Consider the following 21,871-nt stretch of genomic DNA (forward strand, 5'->3'; position numbering starts at 1 on the left):
TGCTACATGGGGATCTCATTTCATCCAGCCTGTCAGGGACCTGGATAAAAAATAAGGTGAGAGGAGCCATTTTTATTAAATAATGACACAGCTCACTAATAGCCCATCACTAATTTACAGCTGCTGTAAACTTGACTATCTAAAAAGGTGAGGGGGAAAACTTAAAACCAGTGTACCTATTTATCACAGACAGACTTTGTATAAATGTAGCAAAATAATGTAGATAGCTATCACAGACATGCCTAGGCATCCGGAGTGTTTTTGAAATCACTCTGAGCATTCATCACAAATCTAAAATTCGTATCAGTAAGCTGTATATTTTTTTCATTCCTGTTTTCTGAAAATGGATATAATATACGTAAAAGCTTTAAAACCCCCTTTACTTTAATAGAAATGCAAATGGCTTTCATAGACGACAGCGGGAATAAAAGGACAACACAAATAACTTGTAATTTAAAATTTACCTTTTACTTTATCAGGCAGTGAGTAGAAGTGGGGGGTAGGGGAAAGTGGGGGGGGGGGCGCGGATATAAGGGTGGGAGGGAGACCAACCATAAAGGAACCTTAAAATTAGAAATATTACAGTCACAGGCGGCACGGACCAAACTCTTCTCTGGTTTTCATTTTGCCAGTAAATCAGCTTACTACAAATCTTCCTTGTGTGAAAGCTCTCAGCAGGTATCTGGCTGGCCCTGATTAAGCACCAATCACAATTCTCTCCCACACTTCGGTCACCTCAATGGGCACCAGAACAGAAATTAATATTTACTGCAACCGGTCCTCCCATCCTAGGGGACAATCGTATTCACTCTGCTTTTTAATTTTTTCCCCACTGCAATACGTAATGAACACCGTTCCAGATACCATTTTGATGTTATCAATCCTGGTTGAGTCGCCCATCTTTCAACCACGGCCTCAATCAACATCTCCCTTGGCTTAACAAATCATATGCAAGCACATCTGATGAAATTACTTCCATCATTTTTTTTTTGGTTAGTTTTTTTTTTTTTCCAGGCAAGCATCTTTGACTGTAAACTCTCTTTGTTGAGACCAAGAAGCACTTGGTCTCATAAAAGCCGTATCAATTTCGAGTAGCAGGGGAAGGTACCAGGAAAAAGGTAGGCAAACGGTAAAACTGCATTCCCCTTCTGTGTGTGAGTGTGTATGTGTATGCTCACTTGTGTGTGTACCTGCAAACCTCAGCTACTGGCATAGCAGCCTGATTAGGGCTGACATGTCTCTGAGTCCCTGCACATCTCTCCATTTGCAGAATGATGGCACTGTACGCAAGAGTTGAGTGTTCTGAAAGTTTAGTGCTTCTTTTCAGTCTGCGGCATAGGCACTGCCTTGATTTTATCAAAAAGGTAAGCCATCTTCTTTCAAATCTCAGAACTGAAGGGACCCAGAACTTCGAGGCAAATAGCCCTCTTACATGGATGTATCAATACTTTCAGGTATGCTGATGATTTCTGAAATGAGGAAGGTGGACATGACTATATGCGTGCATGCATGATAAGTCACTTTGGTTGTGTCCAACTGTTTGTGACCCAATGGACTGTAGCCGGCCAGGCTCCTCTGACATGGCTATACTGCATTAGTTATTATACTGGGGAGGATGGACACCCAGTGATTCACTATGGACTTCCCTCCCACCCCTATCGTCTATTACATAGACTTTGCAGGGGCAGAGAACTAAGAAGCAAACAAAACCCTGGGCTCACCAATATTACTAAGCATTTTAGAAATTCCTTTTTAAAAGTTCTTCTAGAATAAAGACATCATTGGAGGTCAGTGGCATATTTAGTATGAAGAATAACTTCTTAATACTCTCTTTACTGTAATCAAATTTCATCTTGCCAGCTAAATCAGAGAGGAAGTGATCAGTTTCAAATACATCAAAAGAGCTGCACAGGTTGAAAATGAAATCAAAATTCATTTTGGTATCTAAGATGGTTAAAATGACATTCTAATTGCACACAAATCAAACATCACAAAGTGTGGTGTGTAATTTTAATTACTGAGGTGCTCCAGGTTAATTATCTTCATGGCATGCATGCAGCTTTTAAAATCCTCTGAAATAATCTGATAAATCACCATAAGCATGAAAAACTAATAATTCTCTAATTAGTCCACAAACATTCATATTTACCTTTGCATTTACCAAATCTGCACCATGTATAAACACTGAAGGTAGCCAAAATATCTAAAATAAAGTCCCATGCCAGACTAAAAGAAATGAGGAAGGCAGGGAGAAACGAGGTTTGGAGGGGGAGCAAGGTGATAACACTAAACTAATGATCCTAGATAAAAATATCAAGTTCTAGGACTCAAAGAAGCTTTTTTTTTCTTTCTTTCCTATGATGACTTAGGCAGATATGTGGAAGATTATTCACCTTAATTACAAGAGTGAGAAAAGTTCTCAAACACTTTACAGCTTTATAAAGGAGTTTCTGAGCTATTATTATTTAATTCCTGTTTTACCTATACCCTACCTAGAACAGTTCTCAGCTGACAAAAACACTTACTAAAATTATGACACATGCTAAATGCACCTCAAATGAGTCGTATGTAATGCACAGTTAATAATTTTGTCCAGATGCCAAGTGGACTCTGCAATGTCTCATCAGTGTCTCTCTATATGAAGTATTAATAGATCCTACCTTTTTATATCTTCATGGGATCAGGAGTAACTATCAAAAGTGACTTTATTGATATGAGACAAAAATTATGAAAACTATACTACAGAATCAATCACAGGACAAAGCCATGTGATAGGACATACTCTGTTACAGCACTCCCACATAACTTTACACAAAATTGCTTATCAAGTTCTCCTCATAAACTACACATTAATCAGAAACTAGTATGTCTTCTCTACAATCAAAATAGTAAGTATTCTCTACAAATTTACATTTCATTCCAAAAGCAACAGTAATAAAACTATCTGAATTGTTAGAGCTAGTAGTAGATGACCTGATTTTTACATTTGTAGTTATATACTATGACCATGATGGTGTTTACCAGCATATTTTGATGGAATCACTTTAGTTTGTGCAGTTAAAAAGTTGTTTAGATCAATATGTACCATGACACTAGAGATGATGCTAAGTGATTTCACTGTCCCCAGCGTCAGACAAGATCTTTCTTTTAACAACATGACCTATTTAGGAAATTTACACTAAAGTTTATAAGTCCCAGTTAAAAGACCACAAAGACAACCATCTAACTTATACCAGAGTATTCATTCCAAAATAACTTTATAACATGTAGATGCACTATAAAAGTTGCTTCACCTGTTTAACTGTTATCTATTTAGTCTTCACCAATTACTATTCTCTACTACCAAACATTCTATTTAAAAAAAAAAAAAAAATCACCCAAGTCCTCAAGAAATCTCAAAGAAAAAACCTGATACAATTTTAATGCTAAATTCAGAACAATACATACTAGCTGGTCTGCTTAGAATACATGTACGCAGTTTTGGGTATTCTCAGCAATTCACAAGATCAGTGACTTTGATCACGTAAATCCCTTTTTTGGAACTAATGGACAACATGCAGAAAGGAACTTTTATGGCTCATTCTGCCTTACTGTCGTCCTGCAGTCACTTCTGCCTAAACTCTGCTCTGCTAAATGACCAAACCCACCTATTAGAAGCCTTGCTAATGGAAGAGGGTGCTTTCTGAACAATAGACAAATTCCTTTGCATTCAGAAGACAGGGCTCCCATTAGAACCCAAAATCAGAGAGGCCAGTTTTACCTCTGTTTTTTAATTGAGATTGTCCCAGCCCTCCTTGGTGACACAGTGAGACAGTGTTTGTGAAATGATTAAAAAGAACGTGATCTGATCAAGAGGACAGAATAATGGGAAAGGAATGCTAGGTTAGCCACTCGGCAAAGTGCTGGGAAAGAAGACAGACCACTGTGCCCTTTTGCCTATTGTTTTTATTCTCATCCGCTCTTTGCCATGTCATGATACTTTGAGTCTTTATTTCATTTTGAACGGGTTAAAAGTTGGTCACGTAAAAGGGAATTCGGTAATAAGTCACAAATCCTAAAAATGTATATATATATATATAAAATAAATAAAAATCCTTGAATTATATCAAGTTTCCAAAAGGTCATCACTGTCTCTGCTGTGGCCTTTTCCCCATTCCAAATCCTCTATCAATATGTCATAGTGAGTTAGCCAAAGACAAAAGAGAGGCGCAGTGTGAAAACGGCACATATATCTAATGCTGACAAAGCAATGAATAGACCTTCACAAGTATAATTATACTTGTTTATTTGTTGCCACGTACAGAGAGCTGATGAAAAAAATCCATCAAAGTGGTATTATGCAGACACCAAGAGCTTCTTTTCTTCGCTCGCTAAAGCCACATTGAAGCTTAAATTCCTTATTGTTAAATTCAGAAGAAAGAAAAAAAAAAGATTTTTGGCTGGATTTTTTTCTTTTTTGCATCATTTGCTGACAGATCTTTTGTGTCTTGGGCTGTATTAGCTCACACTGCTACCTCATTTTTACCCATGTTGGAATTCATAATTACAAACTACTGTACAGAAGCTTTTAGAAGGGTGTGGTGTGCTGACCAAGATGAGAGAGTAGTGAAATTGGCCTTTTCTCACAGTCTGGCTTTTGATATATCAAAAACACAGGTAAAGTACCTGTGTAGAAGCATCAGTTACATCAGAATGCATCTTTGATCTCAGTCTTTTAAGTCAGTTGCTGGTGCTTTTCTTTACTCAGCTTTCTCTGCAATTTGCTTATTTTTGGATCTGTTTAGTATTTCATAAAAGACTGCATAACTTCTTTCCCATTTCAGTATTAAGAACATTAGCAAGAAGGGAGGCAAATGCAAGGATGTCAAAGGATTGAAAATATTAAGTAAAAAGATTTCAAACCCAACTCTTAAGGGGCCATTATGTTCCAATAGACACTAAATCACATAACTTAACAAAAGCACATTTTTAGAGGTGGGGGAGGGGCAAATAAGCTTTTTTTTGGTTATTGTTTTTTCTTGCAGGATAGAAATATATCAAAGTAAAAGCAATCTGCATAGTTAATGTTTGTGAGCTTTACAATTTAAAACAGAAAAGCTGTAATTTTTCTTTGCTGGCAATCTGGAAACACTCTGGAGTTAATTACAGCTGATTCGGAGTGAACCACACAAACAAAGACCAGTCTATGTCCAGACAATTATACTGCATTAACCAGCTTAGAGCTTCCTGCTGATGTTTCAGGGCTCTTCTGTTACACACTTCTACCTTCCCAGCACGAGAGAAAATGCTTCTGCAAGAAGGAATTAATGAACAGAACTGCAAAAGAATGTGTGACGACCTCTCCTGACACGGCAAAAAACTTTCCACCCATGTCACGACAAAGGGGAGAAGGTAATTAAGTTTGAATAGAAGGATGTAACCAAATATAGTAAGCACCTAAGCCAGGCAGAGTTTTAAAGAGGCAAAGTTGACAAAGACAAACATGAGTGTGTAAGTCAACGGAGTCCCTGTTTTCCTCTTTCTTCTCATTAAAGCCTAAATTAACTATTCAACACAGATTTATTTCCTTCTCATAAACAGGACTCTTAGAATTGATATTTCTGTCTCTTGTTTTTTCTTTTTATTTCTCTTCCTATCTTCCCCGCCTCATCTTCCGTCATTCTCTCTCTCATCTCTAAACCTCTATGGACTTTATATGACAATCACAAATCATTAAATACATGTGTTGGGGAACTAAAGAGGAAAAGTACCCCTTGCCAATGGTTCTGATAGTTCTTAATTTGATTAGTTGTGGGAAATAGGAATTTTCCTCAGTTTTCTTCGTGACTTTAATCAAACTCCAGCTACTTTTCTTAGAGAGAAATCAATAATCTCTCCTTAACCAAATTACACCATTATATGACTCATTTTATTTGTTTGCTTCAGGAAAATTTCATAATCAGTGAGCAAGATGGACCTAATACTTTAGCTATCCTATGTAAACAAACTTTGGTCCTTTTAACCAATCTAGTTGATTTCTAATTTTCTTATTCATTCTAATTGAAAATGAATAGTTAGCATTGGTGTGAGACAAGGACATGAACTGTAATTATGTTCAGTGCCTCTTTCTGATTCTTCTTTGATACTGACATTGGGGCTTTGTAGTGATTGCTTCATTAAAGGGTAAGGATGTCCTAATCAGCTAAAGCATTACTAGAAAGCTGTTGTTTGCCAATACTGTGAGAATATACTGACTTTTCTTTTTGCTTTCTTTATAGAAGAGAAAGTTACCTCTGAATGCCATCACCCAGCCATATACTTAAGTATTAATCATCTTCCCTTTGTCTCATCTATGCAAAGTTGGATTAGAGTTAAATGACTCTATGAGCCTTTTTTCTTCCCTAAATAAATATTAATCTACAAATCAATCAATGAGTGTTATATTAAAACATATAAATATACTCTCTGGAAATACTAAAAGGTTATGTAAATTATAATCAGTTTTACAAAGCACCTCAATAATGGACAGAATCATTTTCCCCTCTCAAGTCTCTCTTCCTCAATCCCAACTATAATTGAAATTTCAAGTAAATAAAACTTTGAAATGGAAAGTTTAAACATGGAACTGTTTAGTTTTCCTTGGGAAAACATGTACTGGATCAATTAGTTTTAGAAATTTATAAATAATATTTGCCAAGTTTTGTATATGTTTATGTTTCTAGTCTTTAAAATGTAATAGACTAATCTCTCTGGCATACACCCAATTTAAGTGTTTAATTGATGATGCTTTTATGTTGTCACATAGGGACATTTAAAAATTTTATCTTAATTGGTTTCATTAAGGTAATTATAACTATAGAATATCTGACTTCAGATTTACCAGACTAGTGAAAGCAATTCCACAATACATTTTTCTCATATACAATGTGAAGACAATATATCCTTATATATACATGCATTTTTTTTCTTCTTTGTCTATTAAGATACAAAATTCATTATTAAATACTGACAACTAAATATTTAAAGGAGAAAACAACTGCTTAGTTATTTGCATTTCATGATTCCCACCAATATGATCTCATAACCAACATAACACCAGTGTAGTAGTGTAAGCACAATCTTTTTTTGAAAAATGTCATTCCTTGCAGGCTAAACCTACCATAATTATCTTCATAAAATTAATCACAAGTCAGGTATTCCAGCAAACATTCCTATTCCCTGAGCAGTGGTTTCAATGATTTCATATGATTTCAAAATAGTTTTAATGAAGAAAGTTATATGTGTAATTTCTTAAATCACTACCAGTGCCTCTTACTATCCAAGACTCTTAATCTATCAAATACAAGTCTCTTTTTATATCCCATGTAGATATTTTAAATCATGTTATAGTAAAAACCACATTAGGGCTAACATAATAGAGAACCTAAGTGGAATGCCAGGTTTCTTCTGGATGAAATATTGGCAAATATATGTTTGATCACTCAGATTGGTTGGTTATTTTATTTCTATTATGAAGAGCCTTTTGTTTGCTTTCTGTGTACGTGTGTGGGGTGTTTTTCTTCTTTTTTGGCCTGAAAGTTAATTTGACTGCTGTCCATAAGTGAAGTGAGCAATTCAGTAATTAACTTTTGTGTTTTAAATATATGAACTTTAATTAGATTTCATTATAAACAAACAAACGTCAGCCATAATTATAAGCTCCTTGGTTTACCCACATATTATCCCTTTTCAAACAAACTTGATGTCAGACAAATTAAAATCAAGCAGCCAGCAATTTTGAGTTGAATTTTACATGATCTGCTGGTAACCTGATTACTTTAACTTCAATATCATTACAGGAAAAGTATTTCAGGAAAAATAATGACAAGAATTCCAACAGGAGACAAGCTTAATTGTATTGATTCAAAAGATGCATGTTCATAGGAACCATGTTGAAGGAATAATGTTATCTCAAATCTACAGTTTCTATTAAGATGAAATTGTCCAGCATGAAAGAGGCAATTAAGATTAGTGTCTACAGAACTAGAGATACTAAACTAACTAAATAATTATATGGGCCCAATTATCTTATACTTTAAGTAGCAAAATATCAGTATGGAGCAACTACAAGGCATGAGGTTTGCAGGTTTATTTACTGACTGGTGTATCTATTAGGACCAAGAACAAGTGGAGCTGTCAGGACATAATGAAGGTAAATGATTAGTTAGCACCAAGCCTGAACTCTTCTCCAATGCAATAAGAGTTAATTAAAGTTTACCACCAAACATCAACCAAAGCAGGATGTTGATCAGGTTTCAGCATTAAGTGCAAACAGACAATAGTTGGCAGCAATTAGTGCAGCTATCAAATGACATGCAATGATAATTATACATTTAAAACTGCTAAAGAGCTGGGGGAAAAAAATAATCAGCCTCTTTGACGACAAATACTCAAAGGGCAGGAAACAGGTATCAGATTATTTCACTTTAACACTGTAAATCAATAGAATTAAACAAGAAAGGGTTGTATGGGTACATTATCTGAAAGAGAACAGTTCACTGGATCCAAAATGAAATAAATCTGCTAGTACTGGCCTATCAAAGATAAGAACTTCTGTAGCTAGAGAAAATCAGTTACTTTTCAATTAAAGTTTCAGAGTGAAGTCTACCTAAAGAAAGTTTAGCCTCTAGGTTTTCTGTTGGCCCTACAATGCAACAAGTATTTCACCATCATTACTGTTATTTAAATTATTAACTTTCACTCTTAAGGTACTGTCAAAACTGTTTTATGCATGAATATTATCTTTAAATGTTAGGGTCAAAATTATTTAAATATAGCTAAATTTAAAACAAAAGCCAAGAGGGAGGGAGGCCCAAGCAGAAGGGGATATATATATATATAATTATGACTGATTCACATTAATTTACAACAGAGATCACCACAACATTGTAAAGCAATTACCTGCCAATTTTTAAAAAATGAAAAAAAAAAGTCATATATACATATTTAGTGAACATTATGGCAGATCTTCCCTTGATGCCATTCAAATCTACCACTTCAATCTTGCTGGACTCAATGAGACTGCATACAACACATGTCTAAAAATACTTTTAATAAACTACCTCATTCTTTACCGTAGTTTCTGGCCTGCAGCCTAGAGCATGTCTCCAGAATTATGCCCATCCTCATGACCCCCACCTCTCCATTTTCCCAACTAATTCTGTTATGCTAAGGATTTGTACACAGTGTTGGCTAATCCCAGTATTTCCCTGGAGCTAAATCTAAGCCATGGCCAACTCCCAGCACAAAAATGTCTTTCTCCCAAAGCCCTTTCGCCCCCTTCAGCACTCATACACTCATTGGTCCTGACATTTTCACTTCAGCCATGACAAATGAGCTGATGACTCTGATGTGATTGCACGGGAGGAAGGCTTTATCTAAAGATATATCATTAACTCTCATCACCATCTCCTAATATGGCTCTTCTGGGTTAATGTGTTGTGAAAATTTGAGGAAATTTTTGTGTAAATATATGCACTTCAAGGAGTAAGAGACCAACTTCATCAAAAGGAGGAAAAGGAAAGCCAGAGTGGACAGGATCAGGGAAGGGGAAAAAAAAAAAAAAAAGACTAGCATGTTGCTCTGAGGATTTAAGTAACCCGACTCAACCTCTGCCCTAGCAAACCAGCCAGCGGACTGTCTATTAAAGGCCCCTTCCCCTCCCATGGGCAGCTGGAGCATGATCTGTGAAGTGGCACTAAAAAAATAAATAAATAAATGAAGCTTCTCAGATAAAAACGGCTAATCAATCCACAAGCCCATTTCTTTGTTTCTATCCCCGTGTAGGGTGGATTTTACTCTCGAACCCTTAATTCCCTATGTTATTAAATCTCTCTAAATTCATTTTAATGGAGAAAGGGATTGTCAAAACCCATTTCCCTCCGAGGTCATTGTCTTCTTCAATTAGAAAGAAGCAATCTTTTTCTGACCATTATTCAATGTGAAACTCTTCAAGCTTTAAAAACAGGGGAAAAGGAAGCTTTTCCATTGAGCGTGAATGCCACAACCTTTAGGTTAAGTTAGAACCCAAGTTCCAGTTACACAATCTTGTTATGTATACTATGGCGTTTACAGAGTCGATGCTTGTTATAACCTCTTCTCTCAATTCAGCGGAAGACACACAGCCAATCAGAGTCGACTATGGTATAACAGACCTTGGGAAAGGAGGTCAGGCTTTGAGGTAAAGTGCTATTCACTATTGGACCATGCAAGGAGCTCTTTATTCCAGTGCTTATTGGCATCAGTCCCCCTTACTAGAGCAAGAACAAAGCCAAGTGCTCGTGTGAGGTTTATGAATAAATCAGAGGTGAGCCACTTTAAGTGCTGCCCATGATTTCCTTGTTGACAGTGAGCACTTAAACAGGCTTCTAGGACCAGCAACTTCTGGCAAACCACAACGATTCCTAATCTGCACCCTGCCTCATTTCAAGAATGAATGGCCCACCCCATTTTTCCTGCAAGTTGTCACCTTTCAGGCAATTCTTGTCCTATCTCAAGCAGTTAAGCTTTCCAATCCCAGGGCGGTCAGCTGGCCCTGTGGTCATCATAGAAACTGGACCAACTGAAAATCTTCCTTTGCTTGGAAGAATTCCACAAATGAAAATATCTCCAGCATCACAAAAGTTATTCCCAATATTATAGAATCTCTGGATATGGGAGGACTTGAGCCAACTGAAGTAAAAAATGTTCAACGATTTCCTAAAGGGAATGCACACACACTTACACACACATTGGATTCTCATTGGCTGTGCCCTGTAGTTGTGTGATGGTTCCCAGAAACTTCTCTGAGCTGCAGTTTCATTATGGGTTAAACAAGGGGATTGTTCTGTATGCCTTCTGACTGCAACAATCTATGGTTCTAATATAAAAACCCACTTAGATTATGCTGGAAGATAGTTTTCCCTATGGAATTTTCCGAGACAGACCCAGATGTTTTTAAGGTTGAACTTTTTTTTTTCCAACAACTAGATTTCAAGAGGAGAGGCAGATTCCAGTAGTATAGTAAACTGAAGTATTCTATTTATGTTTGTTATTAACACTCATCTATTTTTTTCGTGTATTATTGAAGATATTTACCAAGAATTTGCCAGTAGTGTCCATCACGGTGAATACAGTGACTATACAGATATGAGTGCTGCCCTCATGAAGGCTGAAATTTATTTGAGAAGAAACTTAAACAAGCACATTCTGAAAAATGCTAAGATGCTAATTATTTTCTTCCAATGAAATATATCCTTACTCTATCAGTATTCAATCAATGCTTAGCCTTAAATAAATGTGTTTCAAATGAACTGTCAAGTCCAGGGCCACTTCTAAATAAGCAGAACACAGGCAAGACATACACCTTTAAGAAAAACTTGAGCAAAGATTGTTAACTATTTGTAAACGTCAAGCAAATTTCAAACTCAGATCTGGAAAATTGTTATCCAAAATACACTTATATTTCTCATAAAAATATAAACAATAATTTAAGTGTGTATCTTACATGTATCACAGTGGGAAATTATTATGAATTTAAAAATCAAAAAGAAAAATGATAAGAGAAATATATTTTAGTTGAGGGTGGAAAATTGTGTTTATAAATTTATTAAACCTTATCATGAATCTTATCATCTTTGAACGTGGGTAGTCCTCCTCTGAGTAATTCATTCCTATGGAAAGATAAAGGACTGTGATCTTCTTCACGAGATAAGCCAAGAGAAGACTCATAACTTGGCTATAAAATCCCTACAAGAAAATTTAAGGGTTTTGTAATATCCCTGGGTTATTAATAACTGGATCTTTTCTCTAGGTCGGTATAAATTTTGGTCAGCATGGTGCCAGGTAAACAGCATTTATTCTTCTTTCATGGCACATCAAAATATCATAACATCAAGTATATAGAAAGGGATTCTATGACACCTAATGTAGCTTTGGAAAAGCCTTTAATTCAAAGACTTACAAATAGGAAGGGTCAACTTCAATTCTGAAATAAGCTTTGTAGTCTCTTCTATTATTGTATATAATGGACAGTCTGGAATCTTGAGTTCCTGCAGATAGACTAAGGTTTGAATTATTTAAACACTATTTCTATTCTAATTTGCTTCTTATAAAAAGACCCCAGAAATGCATTGAAAACATCTAGAAGCCCCTCAGAACCAAAGCAACTTGTGACAAAGGAGGAGCAGATAATAAGGTGGAGGAATAGCCACCTAGATATCAAGGTATCCGCCAATGAGAAAACATAAGAAGGAGACCACCCTTTGGCCCTACCCCTTAGGCATCCTCCTTGCTTAATTTCTATCTCCCTCCCTGTGGGGACACATGTATACCTATGGCTGATTCATGTTTATGTATGGTAAAAGCCATCACAATATTATAATTATCTTCCAATTAAAATAAATAATTTTTTTAACCAAAAAAAAGGTGGGGGGGGTCTCTACTCAAAAGGTCTATGTAGATTTGCTGTATCAAATACCCTTCAGGAGAGCATATAGTAAAACCAACTATTGAAAATAATAAAAGGGAAGTATAAGGTGTCAGCCCTGTATACATTCACTTCCTTTTATGTTCACAACACATTAGTTTTAGGTAAGCTCTCCAGCAACTATGAAATACAAATGAGGTATCTGAGGCTCAAAAAGATTAAATGACTTAGATAAGGTCATCTATAACAAGAATTTAACCCAAGGGTCTTATAGATCTAAAAAGACCTCTATTGGTCACAGAGTTGTCAAAAAATGGAGTAGATTTTAAAATATCTAAGATTTAAGTTAAAATAAACAGTCTCATTTAAAAAGGAAAAAGGAATCCAAAGTAAACAATCAAAAGAATGTCTGGTTTTAAACTAAGTGTCATTCTTTCTGTACACTATGCTGCTTCTAAAACATCACAGCATTGTCTTCATTTACTTTCCCTCCACAAAAGAGAAACCTCTTTCTTCTTCACACCGTGTTCATGGTTATTAAGAACACACTTTAAGTCACTGAGATCATCAGTATTTTTATGAATCATAGACTCATCTTGCCCATTCAAAGTACCCAGCCTAACCTCCTACATCATGCAAAAATATGCTTCCAGTCACACTGGTTAGAGGCCCTCCAGATTCTACTGGTCTCCTTTCAGTAAGAGAGAATTCAGTCTCTCAGAGGAGACAGCAACACTGTTGGATTACCATGGCCCATTTTCCTTTTCTTCTCTTCCCCATTTTCACCAGCTTTGCCTTCATTCACAGAACAAACCCCTTTTTAAGTAGCCTATATAGTTGAGTGACCATTAGTCCTAAGCGGGGGACTGCTGAGTTCTCCTGACATGTTCCTGCCTTGTTGGCTGACTCAACAATTACTTCTCCAGAGTTTAACATCTCATATTTTAAAATGAGCTGATTGAATTGAAGAATTCTAAGGCAGTTCCCAGGAATTAGCCCTTTGATACTTTCCAGTTGTCTTATATCCTACCTGCTGTTTTCTGTTGCGATCCTCTTGGCCAGTTCTTAGAAAATGAAAGAAATTTAGTCTACAGAGGGAAATGCTCAGGCTATGCCTATAAACACATCTAAAGAGGAATGAGACACATTAACATGCAAAAGGGGCATAGACGTGTGTGTGTGTGTGTGTGTGTGTGCGTGCGTGCGTGCATGTGATGTCTATACTCCTAGTTTGTATCTATTAAACCAAAAAGGATGACTCACTCTCGGTTCATTTCTGGGCCCAGGAAATTTTACATATGAATTGCTTTATTCCTAAATGTATGGGAGAAAAGTACTATGAACTATACTGTAGAAAATCTACATTAATAAAGCCTTTCAAGTTTAATGAAGGTACTTTGGGAAACGATTGGGCCTCTTCAATTTATCCTTCCAATCAGGCAAATTTTACGATTCTTTATGGGCTTCCTTCTTAGAAAGTTTTGTTTTGTTATTAACAATACAACCAGGTGGCATACACCAGCTCATATGTTTTTGCATTTTAACATTGTTGAAGCTATGGATTTCCTTTATTCTTTACAGTGAAGGAAAAGAATTTTATGGACAGTTATAAAATGCATATTTTAACCCAAAAGTCAATTTTCCCTGGTTAAAATGATTTAGATCTGAGTAAATGCTTGAAGAATGCTTTCTGTTTTTACAGCTAGGACACAATGGAACCTATAAACTTCATCCTAGAGGTGCGTGCTATAATGCATACCATTCAAAAATTATCAACTGTGCACTGTCGCCTCCCCAGGACAAGCAAACATTAGAACTGATCAATCATCTAAATATATGATGATAGTGTGTGAACCCCTGGCCTGAATGACTAAAACACCTACTCAGGGCGTTATGACATATTAACTAAGTCAAGCTGCCCAGATTCTTAAATTATATTTGTTTATTTTCTCAATCTCTAGAATGTTAAAGTATCTAATTATATCAGAGATAAGCGGCTTGCCAAATACGACTTTAGTATCAGAGCCATTTTTAAGTTGTGTGCATACGTTCAAAAGTGCCTCCAAATGGCAAATATTTTATTTCACTTACAAGCCTTGAAAAGTGTAAGGAGAAGTGGGGAGCGGCCATTCCTGAACTGAGGATTGTATGTCAAACATGAAACCATATCAAACTTTCAAGGCAACTTGTGAACCTCTGAAACTAGGGAATTAACAGAACATCAAATCCCCCAAGATCACACGGGGAACAATTCGTATGCAAGAAAATAATGCCATTGAGCCCTCATTAAAAGACCATTTTGTCCTTAGCCATCAAAGACTGTGAGTGCACTAAGATCTCGGTTATATCATCAGGATAAGTAAAACAAGTGCCAAGAGAAACTGTGCACTTCTAGTTCTCACATGTGTCCATCTGTTCACATATAAACATATATTCTGCTTTCTGTCTGATTCCTAAAAATCTTGATATCAGAATACCCTGGGTTTTTGCCCATTTCCTAAGAATGCAGACATCACATAAGCTACTATTAACCCATGTGTGATCCACTTCATGGTGACTGGAAAGCTGCCAGTTACAACACATGGTGCTTGGTTAACAATGTCTTAAAATATAAATGAATTTATTTTTTAAATTAACACATTTTTCTTATGGAAATACCTTAATAAGCCCTGCTGCATGTAAAAGAATAGCCTCCATGTGGATTTTTTTGTTCTTTTAAGACTTTTTGCAAGCATATCCATAAAGTTAACCATAAAAGTTTCTGAAACAATCCAGAATTTCTTGACAAATTTTTTAAAGGGCTCTAGTAAAGAATTTTGGTGACTTTATATAACAGAGATCAAACACTTTTCCCTTACAATGTTTTGTACTCAAGAGGCAACCCTTATACTTTAATTTACGTGAAAACACTTCTGATTTCCCAAGTTTCCATGTAACCATCTTAATAGTACCTCAGCAACTGAACCGTTAAAGTGATGAGGCAAATAGAAGTTCTACAATCTAGTAACAAAACAATTTAACTTAATATCTGGCTGACTCTTTCAATCCTACTCTGGGGCAGCCTTCAATAGCTCATTTGTGGTGACCCCCAAACCGGAAAGAGTTTGTTTATAATGTATATATATAAATAATTATTCACACTGCAGTTGATTTACATATGTACAAAAGAGCCAATTCCCACCTTTGAAAGTGTCTTAACACTTACAGTATTTTAGCTGCCCTAATTATGGTTGAAGAAACATCATTAAGAGCCCTGATTACGTTGTCAACTGATAACCAGTTACAGCCCTAACTAGTAACAAGGGAAAACCCTACTGCAAATATTTCCAAGAGTACTTAGACACATTAGAAAAGACTTACCTCAAAATGAAATACATGATACACCTACAAAGCAACATGAAGATGAATTAAATCCTAAGACAATAACTCTGTATCCTGGTCTACCAGCCCACCTCAGCCCCCAAAGCTGACAGGCCACTTAAAACACAACATTGCCAAAAAATCAGAACACACAACTCTTTCCCAAGTGAAGTGTTCTACCAGCTGAAACAACTATTTACAGCAGATAGGTGGAGGGAAGGGGCAGAAGTAACTAAATGAGATATGCACACCATATTGCTGGCCTCGTCTGAAATACCTTTTTGCCAGCAAAGTGCTGGGAATTCTTGATACCCAATAGTCAATATTTGGCTAGCCTAATATGTTTCTGAAAACTCTTCTATATACAAACCTCTGTTTATCATTCTCTAGCTACACTATTGTCATACATATTACTTCCCAGTGATGATGAAAACTCAGGGCATCTTATAAAGTTGCTGAAATCTGAGCCCCTGCTTGTTTTTTCTAGTCTTGGACAAACATAACTTTAGAGCGAGCAGAGCATAGGCATAAAGAAAGAGGAGCTTGCATTTTCATCTTCTTTTCATCTCGGTCATTCAGTCAGCCATTCAGAACCCTATTCAATAGAGCTTTTCATTATGCAAAAAAATGCTAATCCTTTTCCGATGCTTTCACACTTGTATAAACCCCCATTCCTTCAACTGAAAAGCAATTATATCAGTTTACCTTTCTGTCAAAAACAGGATTAATATTCCAATAACAGAATTTCCTTTCTTTTCCTATCTTTTTGCTTTAGGAAACTAGAGATTATTAGTAGAGGCATTCTTAGAGTAAGAATACGTTATTTTAAATATGATTATGTGAACCAATGAGCGGGAAAAGGGGAAGAATCACAAGAAGAAAAAGTCCTTCAGTTACTGCAGAAACTCTTTTCTGTGACAGAACTGACCTTCCCATTGCAGATGCCCAAAGACAGGGAGACTCACTCTGGTCTATTAATCAGAAACAAATTATGAAAGAATGTAGCTGGACTGGTTGACACTAGCCTGTCTTGGGAGACTCAGTCACAGCCTAGTAACAATGTCCTCTTCATGGGTAATGAACAGCCATGACAAATGGAGCAGAGAAACTATTTATTTGCATATGCAAATTCTCACACAAGGGAAACATGTACAAACAAGTGTCATTGTAAGGTGGATTAGGCAAACAACGCTTTCTTTTTAGGACATTCTGCAGCCCAGAACATTAGTCAGCACAATTAAACCAGTCTCCATGGAGACTAATGAAATTTCACCATGGTATGAGTTAAATTAGATAGCTAGTTATGTGTTTCCACAATCCAACTTGAAATCCATTATTGTTTCAGAACAATACAGCAATTGTGCCTAGCTGATCTTTGCCAGCTCAACAAGCTTCTAAGTTGACAATTTGCATATGTTAATATAATTAAGCACTAATTACATGAAACTTGTACATATTCACATGCACTTTCCCTGGGTGATTTTCAGTTTGAACCTTGGCCAAGTCTTTAACCCTTAGAAAGGTTTTAGAGGGAAGAAAAAAAAAAACACAACTCTGCCTATGGGTACAGCCCCTAGGCAGACACAGAAAGGCTCCTCATTTATAAACACAAAGCTTAACCTGGCTTCTCATATTTCTAGCAACAATGACAGAAAATATTTTGTGAGTGTGCTAGGGACCAGGGATAAGGGAACAGTGACTGAAGGGTTGGGGGTGAGGGGAGTGGATTCATCTTTAGAGACTCATAACTAGTATCTACTCATAGGTAAGTAATAACACTCATTTCAAGAAAAACGTGAAGGAAGCATTTGCTGTCACTGACATTGTTGAACACTGGGAGATGAAAATGATTTGACAACAGCAAAAATAGCAAGTAGAAAAGGAAAAAGGAGCCAGCAGCACCTAATGAGCTTTACATAAATATATGCAGAGGCAATTAAGCAATGTTAATTACTATGACAGCAGTTAATTGAATATAATTAGATATTTTAAGCCACTGAATAAAGCATAGTTAAGATTAATTTTATTGAGATTAATTGTAAATAAGGATAGATTAACTCTGTGTTTTGACAGGCATAAAAAGTAGTTCTGCAAATGAAGCAGGAGCGTGGCCACCAGTCCAAAAATCATATATTATTTTAATGTCACACCTCAGAATCATCTCCTCAATAAACATGACTTTTCAAACCCAAACAGACAGGAATCTTGAAGAAAAACAAACAGCTTGCAGAGATTAAAGAGCCTTTTGTCCTTTTTCATGTGCATTTCTTTTAACAGACTAAATTAAGCGAGTCTGGTGTACGTGTTTTAGGAAGGAACATTTCACACTGAATGGAAAAAATGTTCTATCACATATGAAATTCGTGCAGCTGTGCGGAACTTGGTCCAGATGGTTTTAGACTATAAAACACCACCAAATGATAGACAGTAGGCCTTCCCAAGATTATGTGATAAAGTCACAATCTTTTATTCTGACCTCCCAAATTACTGCTTTGTATTATTTCTCATCAAATCACATATTTTCTTTTATAGTAGTGCTTCTCCAAGAGGGTTAAAAGAAACATCAAGCCTACTAAGTGTTAGGAACTAATATTAAGTGAATGGAAGAAGGCCTCTTTCAACAGATAACAGCTAAATCTCTCAGCCCCAAAATGCCATGATAGCCATGACAACGATAGATGACAATACTTGGTTATTACTCTCACAACAATGGTTTCTAGAAATATTTCTTAGGGAAAATATTGCTAGATGAAAATCCCTCCCGAAGACCTTCACAACCAAGCTAATCCATGTACACTCTTTAAGAAAATTAACACAGTCTTCAAGAATGCTGAACAAGTCACTAATAAGAAAGGAACTTCAATTGATTTTGAAATTAATCAATAGGTGATTAACATAATATTTTTAAAGCAGCAGAATGTATGTGTGCATATACACATATAGTACATAAACATATATATTATATTTCCAATACTTCTTAGCTCTTAATTGAACAAGGACTTTAGGCTATGGAGCCTGCCTCTACATTGCCTAGCAACTTACTTAGGATGCCCTTAGTCTTTATAACAAAATTCCTAAAATGGTCTAGTGAAACAAGGCTACGACGACAAGCCATTCTGCAGTGAAAGATTTTAAATCATCCAGCCTCTTCTAATAGACTTGAGACTTATTGAGGTAGAAACCATAAAAAATGAAGAAGGGAAATTTAATCCCTGAAATATTGATTTGCACATTAATATCATATAGGCAGAGGGCAATTTGGCTTCGTGGAAATGACACATTGTCGACCCTTGGTGAAGTCAGAGCCAATCTAACTGCTGAACATGTCTGAATCTCAAGAGTTATTAAGGGCTTCCCTTCTTGCCTTTATGACTTTTCTTCAGCCTACCAATGCAATCTTAAATGTATTATCTTTAAGAAATAATTGTAAAACCTCAGGGGTTTTCCAGTTAATGGAAGGGAGGCCAAACCACATCAGATTCTGAAATGCAACATTAAACCCTTGCAATCAACAAAACCACCTCAATTCTCATCCATCCAGTGCAGGATCTAATATTGTTATTAGAGATAATCAAATTTCATTGTGTAAATTTAGGCTCATGGTCAGAATGGAAGCAGTAAATTCTGCAATATTAAACAGCGATTTTCTCAGCCTCCTTTATGTTTTCCTTTGCTGGTGCAGCATCTTTTAAAATAATCCAACTAGCTCAAAATTAATGAGCAGATCTGGACTCATCTGCTAAAAACTGCAAAAGATTACAATAAGGCTGAACATGTTTCCTTCATTTTTAACTTTAAGTGGCAACTTTCACTTCCTAGACCTGGAGTCCACTCTCCCTGCTTACTCTACAATTGGTACTATTGCTTTGACTTACACAGCTGGTTTACCTGACCTTTCTTTGTTCCTTAGGTACATTTCACTTTTCAGATTTATGGTATTTCCCCCATATTTCATTGACTCTATCTTCATTGCCATAAAAATGAAAACACTTAAATATGAGTTTACTTTTTAAATCCAAAAGCAACCAGCTACTGAATAAATACACAGTGATACTCTCTTTCCAGTTTATGCCATAAATATTAGAATCTTTTTTTCAAAAAAAAAAAAACAACTAACTTGTATAAACCTTATGATCCCCACACTGAAGCCAGGTGCAAGAGGTTAAAACAGCTGGCTAGCCATCTTTTATTTTTGTGTGCCTTCCTGCTGATTGAAACCGCAAAGGTTGAAAACTATCAAATATTCCCTCAAGGATTTTTTTTTTTTTCAAGAAGAGGAAAGAAAAAAGAAAACCTTCCTTTTCTTTAACATGCTCCTCTGTAGAGAAGAAAAACTCTAAAACACAATCAGTCACAGAGATAGTGAAATAATCCCAATCTCTCCTTTCTGTTGTATTTAAAGCATCCTTTCCAACAACTTCTAGACCCAATTGTTTGTATTCTTCAGTTAGAAAAGAGAAAAGAGGGGGGGTGGGGGAGAAAGAAAGAGAGAAAGTCTGAGCTTGCTCTGTCAGTTTTGCCAGTAAATATAAAGTAAAACAAGTGTTGATGGCACCGAGAGTGTTACATACCCGGGCTGTGTTTTTGCATTGCTCTCAATGGAAGCGATCGATGCCCGTGTCACTGTCGCGTCCCAATCGCAGCCAAGTCTCAGCCTTAATCTAAGCAACACCCGAAAAGGCAGCGGCAGCCGCAGCCTCTCCCTGACTCTTCCATCCATCCACCCAACTAAAAATATAATACTACATATGAGCTTTAACCACTCCACGTTTATAGGGATCAAGCCACTGAAAATCCAGGAGAAAAAAAAAAAAAAAAAAAAGCCCTCCTTCTGTCTCTTGTCTCTCTCTCCTCTCTCTTCCTCTCTCCCTTCTCTCTGTCTCTCCTTTTGCCATCTACATGATCCTTGATTAAACATGGAACAGAGTTAATAAAAAAAAAAAGGGGGAGGACTCAAGGAGAGGAAATGCAACTGTCAGAAATCGGGACCGCCAGATTTCCTGGTGAACCTGCCTCTGTCTGAGTCAGTGTCAATCCACCATCTTCCGCCAGTGAACTTGTCTTTGGGTTTTTGTTTGGTTTGGGGGGGCTGTTGTTGTTGTGTGTGTGTGCTTTTTTTGGAAGGGGGGAGGGGAAAGGCGAGGTGGGGGCTGGAGGTGGGGGGAAGTAGGGAGAATATGTGTGTCTGTGAGTGTGTTGAGTGTGAGTGTGTGTGTCTGTGTCTGTGTGTGTGCAGGGGTCGGGGTGTGTGTGTGGTTGAGGGGGGGGGGAGATCCGTGTTCGCGATCTGAACCTCTGGTACCTACAAGGAGGGTGTCTCACCGAACGGTAGCTAAGACCTCACCACAACCGCGCGGGAGCGAGGAGTCGCGGCCAAAGGCGCCCGCCCGAGCCTCCGCTCTGGGCCGGACCCCAGCCCGAGCGGCCGAAAGGAGCCCCCCGCCCGGATCGCAGGTAACAAAAGAAATACAAACCAGTGCACCGTCCTCGGGGCTGGGGCGGGGGTGGCGGGGGGGAGGGGGACAGGGTGGGGATTCCTCTGGAACTTGGGTATCGGCAGAGAAACTTTATCCAATTCCAGGAGAAATTTTATTATTATTATTTTTCCGATCGAAAAGAGCAGAAAGCCTGGGAGGGAGGGGGGAACGAGATAGAAGTAGAAGGAAGGCGAGACCCGACGCATTCCAGCCCCTCTTCCTTTAGCTTCTCCGGGCCGGAAGGCGCACTTGATGCCCGGAGAGGCGAAGAAGGTGAAGTTCGTTTGTAGACCTGGAACCCCTTTCGGGGGGCGTGAGGGGCGGGGGTACCGGGGAATAAATCAGTTCTCACAACCGGCCACAGCTCTCCCAACCATAAACACACACACACACACATACACACACCCTTTGCCCTTTGCCAAAAAAAAAAAAAAAAAAACAACCCCAGATTCTTGACTCCCGGCCTCGGGCAGCTGTCCTCCGGTCTAAGGCACAACCGGCGGCGAAAGCGCCGGGAGAGAGCTGCGGCCGCCTCGCGGGTCCCCGGCCCCGAGGCCCGGCAATCCTGCCTCCTAACGGAACTGCCCGGCGTCCTCCGGCGCCCGGGTCC

General features: G+C 37.5%; 1 protein-coding gene and 1 long non-coding RNA gene across 6 annotated transcripts in view; one reads left to right on the plus strand and one right to left on the minus strand.

Annotated features, from left to right (window-relative positions):
* ZFHX4 (zinc finger homeobox 4) overlaps nt 1-21,871 on the minus strand; it is a 202,070-nt gene that overhangs the window by 179,045 nt on the left and 1,154 nt on the right. For 4 of the 5 annotated variants that reach the window (XM_070382223.1, XM_070382222.1, XM_070382221.1 and 1 more), the window contains exon 2: nt 1-40. This exon is cut by the window's left edge and continues 2,596 nt beyond it. The gene's annotated coding sequence lies outside the window, so the exon portion shown is untranslated. Of the gene's footprint in view, nt 41-20,355; nt 20,542-21,871 lie in introns of those variants that run through there. The other variant, XM_070382220.1, reaches the window with a different exon arrangement.
* Nucleotides 21,034-21,871, plus strand: part of LOC138990694 (uncharacterized) — a 40,435-nt gene continuing 39,597 nt past the window's right edge. Inside the window, exon 1 of the long non-coding RNA XR_011466757.1 lies at nt 21,034-21,238. This is a non-coding gene — a long non-coding RNA (uncharacterized lncRNA). The remainder of the gene's footprint in view (nt 21,239-21,871) is intronic.

This window comes from Bos mutus, chromosome 14 (assembly GCF_027580195.1).
Source record: "Bos mutus isolate GX-2022 chromosome 14, NWIPB_WYAK_1.1, whole genome shotgun sequence".
NCBI classification, from domain to species: Eukaryota; Metazoa; Chordata; class Mammalia; order Artiodactyla; family Bovidae; genus Bos; species Bos mutus.